This window comes from Lepisma saccharinum, chromosome 1, assembly GCF_977018435.1.
Source record: "Lepisma saccharinum chromosome 1, izLepSacc3.1, whole genome shotgun sequence".
Classification (NCBI taxonomy): Eukaryota; Metazoa; Arthropoda; class Insecta; order Zygentoma; family Lepismatidae; genus Lepisma; species Lepisma saccharinum.
The window spans coordinates 72,885,409-72,898,903 of NC_139229.1; positions in this window are offsets into that span (position 1 = coordinate 72,885,409).

Consider the following 13,495-nt stretch of genomic DNA (forward strand, 5'->3'; position numbering starts at 1 on the left):
GTAGAGTAAAGAATACTAGAATCTACTAGACGGAAGAAAATGCAAGAGTTTTATTGCAGGATAATAATCTTTACAATCTGGTACAACACGATGAGTCCTGAATTCTGGTACAGGAAATAGAAGAGTTATGAATAGAATCAGGAATTCTACCGAGTAGAAATTTCTGTATTCCATAACCACGTAACCCAAACAGGTTTCGGCATTCGGGGTGGAGAGAAATACGAGATTTGGTATCCCATTTCACAGCGGATTCACATTCTGGAGCAGAGTCAGATTCCCAAATTCGAGTCCTGGTTAGACTCCTATAACACTTTCTCCCTTGTAGACTTCGTTTAGGGAGGTTTCAACTGCGATAATCTGTGAAGACTGAATGTTTGGATGGTGGTTATGTCAATCGAGGAGCTCCTTGGGAAGATTCTATTGAAAAGAGTTCCGGGATATTAATGTTACTTCCATAGACTAATTGATTTGGTTCATTTTACATCGCTTTTCTGCCACTTTTGGCTAATAGCGAATATGAAGATGAGCGATGAAACTGACGAAGGGACACTCACAAAGAACACTCATGCCCATGCCTGGATTCGAACCCGGGACCCTTGGCGTCGTTGCGCGCTGTGCTATACTACTCGCATTTTGAGCTGGCGGCTGGGAAACAACCAATCAGCGATCTGTTGAATTCTCTTCGACTGACATCGGGCACGTTCGTGTCACGTGGCACCGAGCGTTGCTGGCGAGAAGACAGAAATGAGCGTCGTATACACAGCTTGTTGCCAAACGTACTGGAAAACAGGGAAGAGAAGGAGAGAGAGTTGGTCAGTGCTGTTACTGGATAAAAGGCGTACAGTAGTACACAACGCACGAAAAAGTAGTACCCAAAACACTTAAACACTGTACGTACAAACTAGCTATTAAAAGTAACTGACAAAAACAGACGGACGCTTGGCAACGTTGCTTCAGGAGAGAGATATTACCGCTACAGCTTTTACTTCGCAACTGAGGTTGTTGACACTCAAGCATCACGTCCCCCGAAGACGATTGCTGGACAGATAGATTGATTGAATTGCTTTACATTACTTCGCTTCTTGTGTCAACTTGGGATAATTTGCGAAGATGAGGATAATAATAATAATAATAAATTTCTTTATTAAGAGGGCGAGGGTCAGCCTATAGGCTGCTCTACCACCTAACCCTTGTCAATGTAATGTTACATATCGTCGATATTTTCACGAACTGGCGAATGTGTCAACTCCCCTGCATCACGAACCGGCGAATGTGCAAAATATTGATTTTCAGAAAAACGAAGTTGAAAGTAGACAATTTTGCGTTACTTGCGAATCATTGAAAAAAATATTCGAGCTAAACTATATTTTGAGATAACAATAAATGCTGTGTGAGAAGGTAATTCACATAAGAAGGAACACCGTAGAAAGAATTTTAATGAACAATAAATGAACAAAGGATTTCATTGAATCTATTCGTCAGTTCGTGAAAAAAAAAATTGGAATATTTTTAGCTTGATTCGTCATTGTAATTTTCCCTAAAACTGCGAATTCTACAGTTCAAGGCTAAAACTTTAAACTTATTTATTGGATATTTATACAGAGTTAGGCTAATCCTTAATACACTAATCATAACACAGGGCCTCTCCCATGGCGCAGTGGTAGCGTCATTGCCTTGTAATCAAGGGGTCCCGGGTTCGATACCCGGTGGAGGCACAAGTGGTTCGGATCCCACTTTAAACTGTAGGTCCAGTCCCGATTAGCCTTACTGTACATATAGTGGACTTAAAACACCAACTCAAACCAAACTAATCATAACATACACCATAACAGTTTAATACATAACAGTGAGAAACAGAGAAATTCACACAACACTAGACGTACCCGCAAATAAATTTCAAGAATAATAAAATTCAAGAAATAAAATGTAAGGAACAAAATAGTAATACATTGACCAACACTAGTCTGTTATCAAATACAAAGTTAATAGACGCAAAATGGTTGTACAATTAGTGAGGTAATCTGACATAGAAGTCTTTATAATCAGGATGGGAAATTACTGGTATTACTCCTTGACATAATGACAGCAAGTCCTGGTATTTTTTCATAGGCAGTTTTGGCTTTGAAGTAAAAGCCCTTGGTGGTAAATTGTCCCCTTTAGCACTGCGTGGATTAGGAAGTGATATACTTGAGTGTGTGTTTAGGTTATGCGATGTTTTTATAAATATATTGGGACAACCCTTGCGCACTTGAATTTGCATGACTTTTGTCCAGTCCACGGGTTGACCCTCATTTGTTGTTCTAACTTTTAGGACACGCAGGTATTGCGAATAGGAGTTCCGACATTTCCGACACCGTCATTTGCGACACTAAGGCAAAAACTGTTTTTTTCTCGTCATAAGCGACACTGCTTGGATTTTCCCCTACGATTTCTAATTTGTTTACGAGAATTAGCGACATTTGTGTACGTGCAGCAGCAATAGCGTCTCTGAAGAAAGTATTTCCCGAGGCTCAGATCAGTGGTTGTAATTATCACTTTAACCAATGTTTGTGGCGAAATCTGCAGGAGTTGGGACTGACAAACGATTACAAAACAGATCCAGACGTGCTGCTATTGTAAGAATGTGTTCAGCTCTGGCTTACCTCCCTGTGGCTGACGTCGATGATGGATGGCTGTCTGTGATGGAAGATGCGCCAAACCACGACATATTGAGAAAATGTTTGGATTATTTCGTTGAACAGTGGATGAACAACACTATTTTCGACATTTCCATGTGGAACTGCTTCCAACAGCGGCACAGTACTAAGAATGCAGTCGAGGGATGGAACCACCATACAGTTAATATATTGACTGAAAAGTCAAGTCCTAACCTGTACCAATTAGTGAAGACTTTAAGATTAGAAGCTGTGTACAACGACTACTTATGTGAGAGGAGGGCCTTGAATCTTAAAGGGAAACGTAGACGACGTCAGTACATTACATTAGATGATAGAATACAAAGAGCGTTTGCCGACTATGAAATGCATAGAGATCTTAAGCGCTTTTTGAGGAGAATTGCGTACGTTCAGAAATTAGAATGAAAATAGTAAGATGTTGGTTCAACTACAAGAGCATTCTACATTTCTACATTTCTACATTTCTACATTGACAAGGGATTGCAGTCTGCTCTTATACTGACAAGGGATCTTAAAATCCGTCATTGACAAAGGATAAATACATCCAGCTTTTAAACACCCAGCTTCCATGATGCCAGTGTGAAGGAAAACTAATAAAGGTTTTAAAAAACACACCAGCTTCCATGATGCTGCCAGTCCTAAGCCTGGATAAAGTGTGAAGGGAAGTTATTTACACTTTGTGTCGCAGATGACAGTGTCGCAACTGTCATGGAATATGTTTTCCATACAGTGTTGCATAAGACGGCAGAAATGCTAGTGTCGCATACGACAGTGTCGCAAAAGTCGTGGATTCTTGCGAATATTGTTTCCAATCTAAGACGTCTTTAGTATGCAACTCAGAACAGCATATGGTTGTTTCTTTCTTGCCATCCTGATTACCGGGATGAGTTGGGCAGTGAAGATATCTTCACTCCGTCGAAGTGCGTTTTCAATTGTACTGTGAATAGCATCACCTTCACTTTGTCCGTGACTCGTTTCGAAGACGAAAACATGTATGGTGTTGATGTTTTGTGCTTCATTGTTTAAAAAAATAAACGAACATAGAAGGCAGGATACTGTTTTTGTTCTGAGATGCACATCCATCGGCGAAGAACGCTACCTGTTTTACACCTTCTTCATCTTTCATCAGCAGAAACTTCCTTAAGTTTGTTTCAACTTCATTCGGACCTCTTTTTGCTAATCCTTCGTGCCAAACGTAGCAATGACCGCTTTTACTAGCTAATTCAAAAATTGTAAAATTGTAGGCTGATAATTTTCTTTTGTAATGCAGTTCAGTTCGTTTGCTCCATGTCAAAGCAAGCAGCCACGAACTCCTGTGGATTTTGTACAGCTGTATTTTTCATCGCACCTTTAATTTCCTTCGCCTTCTGTTTTTCCTGTATGTGCCTGTTATATTTTCAATCAAGTCAGAATGATTAGATAAACAATTAGCTTATTTCAATGAGTTGTACGTCTTACACAAACCACAAAGATCTTTTTTTGGAGAACGAAATTTTAACTTCATACATTTAAAAACTGATCTGTATATGGAGTAACATGCCGAACTGTTTGGAAATTCTTTTTTGAATAGTTCATACATCTTTGCAATACTTAAGTTGTACAAGTACTGTTGGCTAGAACTTCTGCGGCAAAAATTACATTCCATCCTAGGGAACATATTTATGTGCTTCTTAATATCTGTACGCATTATTTCGTCTCTTTCTTTTAACGTTGTCTGACGTCCACCTCTCTTTTCTTCTTCTACCATGCACTGGTTCTTTAACTTCATTAGCATTGTCCTTGCTTGTCACTCAGCAATTGCAAGTGTGTTAAGAAACATTTTCCGACATACTCTTTGTCTTACGTTATGGTCATCTGGTAAAAAATAATGAAGCGTTCTTTCCTTCCTCTTTTTGTCTTCTGACTTCGTTGACCTTACAGGAGCATTGGAAGCGATGAACTTACTCAACCATCTAGTTGTCGGGAAACATTTCCTAAATTATAATACGCATTATTAACTTTCATTCTTGTGTTGTCATCAAAATCGTTGCACTTCAATCCTCTTGTTTGGCATGTCCGTGACTGACAACGTGGACGAAGCAATCTGCGAGAAGGAATAACTTGATGACTCTTTTCACTTACATACTCATAACCCAAAGAACGACAGGCTTTTACATTATTTCTTACTTTTTCCTTTTCGGACACCCTTCGCTTTACTGGAGTAACATCCTCCTTTTGAGAACCATCCACTTTAAAATCTGTGTGGCTTGATCCCGGAGGGTTGTTTTTCTCTTGTACACTAACACGTCTGTTGTGCTCGGTGCAATCCAATATGAAGTGATTGTAACAAACCAAATCCTGACACGTTACGTATACAGCAAATATTTCTTGTTCACAATGCAAGGAACTACATACAGCGCGAACATTCCTCGGTGAAGAATGTACGGACGATTCATCATCACTGAAAGATATAAGAAAATCAGGATCCTTGCCCTCATCATCCGCTAACGTTTCTGAAGAACTGTCAACGTCACTAACTACTGCACTTGAGTCATTGATCACACCACCTGAGCTCTTCTTTGGCACTGACAGAGGAAGTTCATCACCTGTATCACCACTTTCAAAATCTTCTTCCATCCCGATCACAACACCTTCATAACAATTTTTCTCAGGATCCCACCACATTTTTACTTTCCCTCCATATTGCAACTTCTTCATTCCATGGGGGAGTGTAAGTTCTTGGTTTCTGACGATGTTAGCACTGCTATCAGTCCACTTCACAAGCACGTCCTTATTCATATCTTCTGAATAATTACACAACAAGCCACACCACTATTAAATATACTTCAAAATAATATCAAAGAAATATTGCATTTCTTTTATAAACCATTCTAAATAATTTAGTTGCGAGAAGTAAACCATATGATTGCCAATTTCATTGAAAGTTTCAAAATATAGACTGTACATTGTTCCAATAGAAATACAAACAACTGTGCCTTACATGTTTCTGATATCTTACAAATGGGTTATATTTCTTATGGAAAGAATGAAATATAAAACGTTTTATTACAGCGGCATCTGTTAGGCAAAATGTAGTCGAACTGACACATCCTGAATGGATTGTAAAATTATATCATGTTTTTCTCCACGAAGCGGCGAATTCCATATTCGCCGGTTCGTGAAATTATCACAATACTAGTTTTCATATTCGTCAAAACGTTGTCCATATTTATCTCCTAAGCAATATTTAATAGAAACTTGAAACTTTGTGAGAGCAAAGTACAAGTTGTTCCAACATATACAGGGTCAAAAACTCAAAATGTCAAATTTTGCACATTCGCCGGTTCGTGATGCAGGGGAGTTGACATATTCGCCAGTTCGTGAAAACATCGACGATATATAATAAACTTCATGTGTAGCAGTGAGCTACAAGTAAAATAATACATATACACAAAATTACAAGGGTTGGATAAAAAGTAATGGCAACACTGCTGTCCCGTGAAAGGGGTGAGTCACAGCGCCACAAGCGTTTCGTGGCTGATAAAGGAATGTCAGACGAGGAAGTATAGTGAGTGAGAGCGATTGTATGTTATTCAGTCAAAAACAGCAGTGCTCTGAAGCAGAGGACGAGAGTGCAAGCGCCCTAACAATATGTTTAGGCAAGAAGAACAACGTCTCTCAGGCAGACGGTCAACGCTGCCTACTACTGCACCTTCTTGCAACACCACCTTCGTCTCGCATTAAGAAGGAAGCGACGTCACGGTGTCCCATCATCCTGCTTGACAATGCAAGGTGTCACACTGCGAACAATGTGAATATGCTCCTGCATAACTGGTAGTGGGAGGTACTGGAACATCCGCCGTATTCATCGGTATGAGACCGTGTGATTACGACTGTTTTGTCAAAATGAAGAAACCACTGGGCGGGAAGCCATCATACGTTCTATAGGGCGGTCACTGCGGGACATCGACAGAGATGGACGCGCTGACGGTGTACGACGCCTTCCATACGTGTGACAGAAGGTCGTAAAGATGAGGGGCGATTACTTTGAAGGAATGTAACACGTGCTCCTCTGCCAATACAGTCAAGTACCAATTATACCAGTGTTGCCATTACTTTTTATCCAACCCTTGTAAATGAATACACTAAGTGATTAACTACAAATACAAAAGACAAAATAGTAAGTAATAATAAAAGACAAATGTAATACATAATAATAAAAATACAATTTAATGTAGTGACTTGATACCTTCAATATGTGCCGCGACTCTGCCATTGTTCCATTAACAGTATATATTTTGCTTTACCTCTGAAATTTACGGGGCTCTTTATACATGCGATGTTTGCAGGCAATGCATTCCATGCTTTGTGAGCTGAAAAGGAGAAAGATGATTTGTAGTCAGTGATAGAATGATGGGGTAAATCGAAATTGTTCCGCTTGCGGGTAGCATATTCATGGATATCCCTACGAGAATGCATTTTTTCCAACAGATTTACCTTCTGCTAATATACCGTGGACGAAACAGAGATGGTGTCGTTTCCTTCTGTTTACCATAGTAGGAACCTGATTGTTATTTAAAATCGGAAGAATATGATCGGATCTTTTTAGTTGAAAAATGTATCTGATGCAGGCATTTTGCACCATTTGTATTGTTACACTGAGCTTTTGCGAGAGTTGAGGGCCGTAAACATTATCGCAATAGTCAAAGAATGGGTATATTAATGCTTGGATGAGTCTTAGTTTGCATTCAACAGGGAGGAAGTCACGGAAACGATTTAGACTTAGTGTTCCGTAAGATTTCGTACATTGCGTCTTAACATGTTCTGACCAGTCCATTGTTTCGTCGAAGACCAGACCAAGATTTTTGGCAGTGTTACTCCTGACAATGGACATTTTTTTATAATTTCGAGATCCATGTTAATGTCTTTCATTAACGACCTTGAATAATTAGATCCAATGCTCATGAAAGTTGATTTTTTCGGATTGATTTTACGACCGTTAGATTCACACCAGTTATTGACGATGTTTTAGTCGGAGTTCAGTGATTGCAGGTTATGTTCCAATGAGCATGATGACCTGAAAAGTATAACTGGGTATCGTCTGTGTAAAAATGTGGAGTGAAGAATTTTATGGTTTGCTGCACAGGAGGGGGCCTAGTATCGATCCCTGTGGCACATCTGCCTTTATCATTATAGGCTGAGATACGTGAGACGGTGATTTATGCAATATGATCCTTTGACGCCTTTTAAACAAATACGATCGGAACCAGTTGAAGCAAATGGTTGAACAAGTGCAGTAGCTGTGCAGTGTTTCTCGCGGAATCCAGATTGCAGTTGGGGCAGTAAGTGTTAATATATTTCAACGTCTGGGAATGCACTATTTTTCTCGAGAACTTTAGATAGCACATGCAAAAATACTGATAGGCCTAAAGTAATTGTAAGGGGTAGCGACCTGTTTTTTCTGAAGTGGTAGAATTCGTGCTTCTTTCCACATTTCAGGAAATACGCCACTGGAAAGAGACATGCGTTAGCGGAGATAATACATAAGGCAAAGCAATTTTGAGCATTTTAGTGCTGATACCATCTGCTCCGGAGCTATTTGAGCGTATGCTATAAATAGTTTTGTATACATCTTCTTCAGTTATTTCAGTGAAGTTAAAATATTGCTTCCCTGCAACAGCAAATAAGGATCCAATTTCCAAGTTGGACATTCGTACAAAACGATCTCCAACTAAAGTTATCGCCGAAAGATGTCCGCATCGTAAATATAGCGACCCCCAAGCCAGGGGAATGGCCATGTGAATCAACTCGTGGGCCATAACCGTACGCCATGAGAGCTTCGTTTCGAAATAGCTCCCATCAGAATGCTTTCAGAACCTCGACGGAGCTATTTTTCAGGACACAAAAGAGAACAATATTGACACCGTGGCGACGGATCTGCGCCAGACACCGGATGTTGCAAGATCTTAGCAGATCGAAGCGACACGGTGACGCAAGAGATAAACAATAGAACCCGCCCCAACGGGAAATCTCTTGAGCACTGCCTCGATCGTAAACGCCACCTTCAACTGGTAATTATGTGCGAAACCGCTGTTACTTGTGTGCGGTTAACGTAACATACGTTCGAATCTAGGCCTGGCATTGGTGCTCTACGAGAGTGCCCCTTCAACAGTTTCAGTCACTCATCATCATCGCGATTAGCCAAAAGAGGCAGAAAACCGACGCTAAATATTAAAAATCAAATTAAGAGGATCGAACTTGCGTGTGTCTTACGAAAGCAAACGATGTACAGGCATTGGCACATCTGGGTTGTAGTGATCCTATTGAAAGTCAATGGAATGATTACAACCCAGAAGTGTTTGTGACTGTACACAGTGAACGGTGTTATTCGATTCAGCGATCACAAAGTTTATCGTATAAAATATTAGTTGATCAAATGTTAATCGAACTAAGATTACTTTCTCAGCTTATTTTAAAAATATATATTTTTGTTATGTAGCAACGCTTTTATGCCACTTTTGGAAATCGTGACGATGAGTGATGATTAGATGGAATTCATGAAGGGACGTACAAAGAACTGCCATGCCTTGGTCGGGACTCGAATCAATGAACTTCGGTGGATATAACGAAACATCGATTACTTAACGCGTTCGGCCACAGATGGAGCTAAGCATTAATATTTCGCTGGTATCTACATGTTGCGTGTGTTGTGTGTGTGTGTGTGTGGTATATCCCAAACGAAAAACAATTTATGGAACACATCAAGGTAAACAGCGTAGAGACCCAATTTAACGTTACGAATCATCGAGAAACCACATTTGCTAGTATATTTCTAGGAAACAATGCGACACTTTGATTATAACTAGACCTCGGATTTCTAGGTCTTTGACATTTTTTTTTCCTTTGCAGGTAAATAAGAAGTAACAAGTTATGTCAGCGTTTCACTAAAAGAACGCAACAACTGGTGAAGTTTTATAGTGCCTAAAAAAATTATTTTGCTTGTTAGAACGTATTTTAGGTTTATGCGCCTAAATCAAACCTTTTTAAAGGTTTTTATGTATTTTTTTAATGTTTGTAAGGATTTTTCTATCACACGGAGGTGTTTGCTTGCTTTGGTACCGAAAAAAGTCAATGATTAACATGTTTGAAAAATAACTTTCTGTTGATTTTTGTTCTTCCAAGTCCATGGTGATTTTTCAAAGCTCTGAACAAAGCAAAATGTCTGGCGCCGCTGTTACCTGCACGATCCAAAGTAAAAATTTCTTGGTCTTGCTCACCTTTGCTTCAGTTCTGTGCTTCGTGGTATTCGTGGCTTGCAAAGTAACGTTTCAACATTCAAACTTGCGGAGTTTGACTGTGATAACACGACAAAAAATTGCTTTTCCATAAGAACGAAATACATTGAATATTTGTTTTCAATATAGTTATACTTTACAAGCTAAGTGGCGCCCAGTTTGGGCTCTCCATTCGCGACGACAGTCAGCAAGCACGCGACGTTGCCAGTTTTACAATTCAGATGTCAGATTCTATCGTCAGCCGAGGGAAATTGAAGGTGTAGGCATCATCATCACAGTATTGCCAGCAGAGATTGCCAAGTCATTCCAACTTTTCTGACCATTTTTCACCATTGTGAACACTCTTACCTGTAAGCGCGGCAGCTCCTAAGGAATTTTTATAATCCAGACAGAAAGAGCCAACACCTTTCGAGACTTGTGTAAATGAGACCGAGACACTGTTCAATTCAGTTCAGTTCAGAATTCATCAAATTGTAAGGTATACGAAACCTATACCGAGATTGCTCCAACCTCGAGAGATAATTTCTCCATTTCCGTTTCTCGTGTGGATCGACAATTCATCTAATCCAATTGTAATATATATGGAAGCTATATGGAGACGAGACCGAGTACTAGACAAATACATGACGAGAATGAGAACGAGACAAACTGCATTATTCACAAAACAAGGCTCCAACAAATCTCCCCCTTCTTTTTACCATACTGGAGTGTAGCCCCCATTGTGATCTTTTATACTTAGATTAGCACTGCACTGCCATCTGTTGAAGTCTTTTTCTAAATGTCATAAAATGTCGAGCTGTCAGGCAATCCCTAATCAAAATAATCCCATGTATATAATGAGGTATTATAGTTTCTTATATCACTCAACCCTTATCCGGGCACGCTATTTTTGTAACATGTTCGGGCAAGCAGTATCTGTCGGACACTGCATTGTTATAAATGGATCTTGCCCTTCTAATGCGCGATTCTTTTACGTCCCATCGCTGTGGAAACAAGTGAGTAACATGACATTTAACCTAATCATCATTGTTATGTCCATAATTGTTGTATTTATCATCATCATCGTAATTGCATTTTTTGCAGCATAGTATATGAAACATGTTAAGCTGGAAGGTAGTGTGAGGAAATTGTTTTATTTGCTCATATATTTTTAATTTTTGTCTATTTTAGCGTTAATAATATTTTTATGTGATGTCTTATTAAATACTTTATTTTTATTAAACATTTGTTAATACATATTCAAGTAATATTACAACTTTTGTTTATATGTTTACAAACCTCGAATTAAAATATTGCTGCAATAATTACGTGAGTGAAATGAAAAATATTTTTTTACGCCTGACCTTCTTTATCAAAGTCAAATATTGTGAAATGAGAAAAAAGAGAGAAATAAACCAAGTCAAAAAATATCGTGTTGGCAGTAAGTGTCGTTTGGAATAGATACTGCTGCCCGGTTAAAGGTTCAACTCTCGTTTTATATCGCACTAGATAGCATGGCCATCAGGGATAGTGAAGGTGTACCATTATTTACCTCACATTTACTATAACGTGATTCTATTTGTGGGAATTATATCGTGACCGATACAACACAGAGAATAAGGAATATTATCGTTTAGAGCGAACAATTCGGAAGAGACATTTAACTGTATATCTGTATATCTGATAATAAATTTTTCACGAGATGTAAATGGAATGCTTAAATCTGATATGTGACATGCTGAAACAAGTCTCTCCCCGTAATAAATTTACTATTTTGTCACATTTTCCTCTGGCAATAAAATAAGAATAAAAAAATGTGGATTTGTAAAATAAATCCCTGATATTGCATTGCTGATTTCTGACTGTGCGAACTTTTCCATTCTCCTGTGTGTCAGGCTCATCTTCTCTCTCCCTCACACGCAGAGAGAAGGGAGCGTGAAAATATGTTTACCTCTTTCCTTCCTCTTTTTCTACCATAATATGTTTGTCTCGCCTCCTCTCTCTCTCTCTCTCTCTCTCCCTCTCTCTGTGGATGCGCGCGTGCTAGTCTGTGTGCACTCACCTTTATACTTGTAATTTTAAAATCTAGAGTTCGAAGATAGAACTCTTGGCTTCCCAGTGTGTGATGTAAATCACTCTAACACACAGACTGCCTATGTGCGTTTCTCTCTCTTCCTCTCGTATCATTCCCTTCTGTTTCTCCTTTCCCTTACTCACTGTTCCTCTCTTGCAGTTTCTTTCCTTCGTTTATTTTTCTTTGTTTCTATTTTTCTCTCTCAACCTCTTCCTCTACTCAGTTCCATCTCTTTCTCACCCTATCTTTTCCTCTCTTCTTTTTCTTTGTGTGTGTCTTCATCAATTTCTTTTCCCCCTTTCTACTTGCTTTAGTTTTTCTCTACTTCTTTTTTTCTTTATGTGCTTGTGTCAGTATCTCTATGTATGCGTATGTTTCTCTCTCTCTCTTTCCCTTGTTTGCACGTTTCTTTGTTTCCATTCTTCTCTGCCAATGTCTAACTTTCTCTGCTCGTTACTGTATCACTCTCACTTTGCATATCTCGTCTTTCTTTGTGTGTTTCTGTCATATTCTCTTCTCTAACCTTTAAAGTTGATTTAGTATCTCTCCCGTTTATTTCTGAATCTGTGTCTGTATCTCCCTACAGTATGCATGTGTGTTTCTCTCTTCTTCTTGCCATTTCTTTCCTTTCATTCATTCTACCTTTGTTTCCGTTTTTCTCTCCCAATCTCTTCCTTTCCTCTGCCTTGTTACTTTCTCACAAACCCTTTTCTCTCTCCTGTTTTTTCCTTGTATGTTTTCCTCAATGTCTCTTTTCTCCAGTTTCCATTTGCTGTAGTTTCTCTCTCTCTCTTTTATTGCTTTCTGTATCTGTGTCAGTTTGAGTTTTCGAACAAAGGATGGCGCTGCGTGTCACCTGACGTAAGTGATTTACGCGTTAAAACATAGAAAGGCACTCAAGGTCCGGAAATGGGGCTGCAAAATTTCAGCAACTCTCCGCTCGACAATCGATGGTTCTCCGCTCCCCGAATGAATTATTTATTCTCAAATAATTGTAGTTCGAGAGGCAAGGTCCACGGCGAGTTTTTCCTTTCTTTCTTTCTTTAACGAAGTAAATGGAGGTCTAAAATGCACCTCTCGTGTCTTGGCTTAGAAAGAAACGTAAACATAAAATAAACGGTGGAGGTGTGTTTGAATAAAAATTCCCTATCAAGGTATATCTACATGTATATCACTGCCCAGCACTGATTGTAATCTCACCATTCTAACCTGGAGAAGGAGACGAGATGAAGCAGAGGCGTAGCCACCAGGTGGTTGAGAGTGGCTTCAGCCCATGGTGAAAATATTTCAGAATCGTATATAGTACTGGAAGGCGAGCACACGAAAATATAGAGAGGCAGAGAAAGGGATAGAATCTTATAAATAGAGGAAGACAAAGAGAAAGAAGGAGGTGAAAATCTAAAAAGGAAATACAGTGTGTAAAAAAGGCAATTGAAAAGAAAATTAAGAAATCAGAGGAAAAAGAAGAAAGGACTGAGAACCACAATAGACAA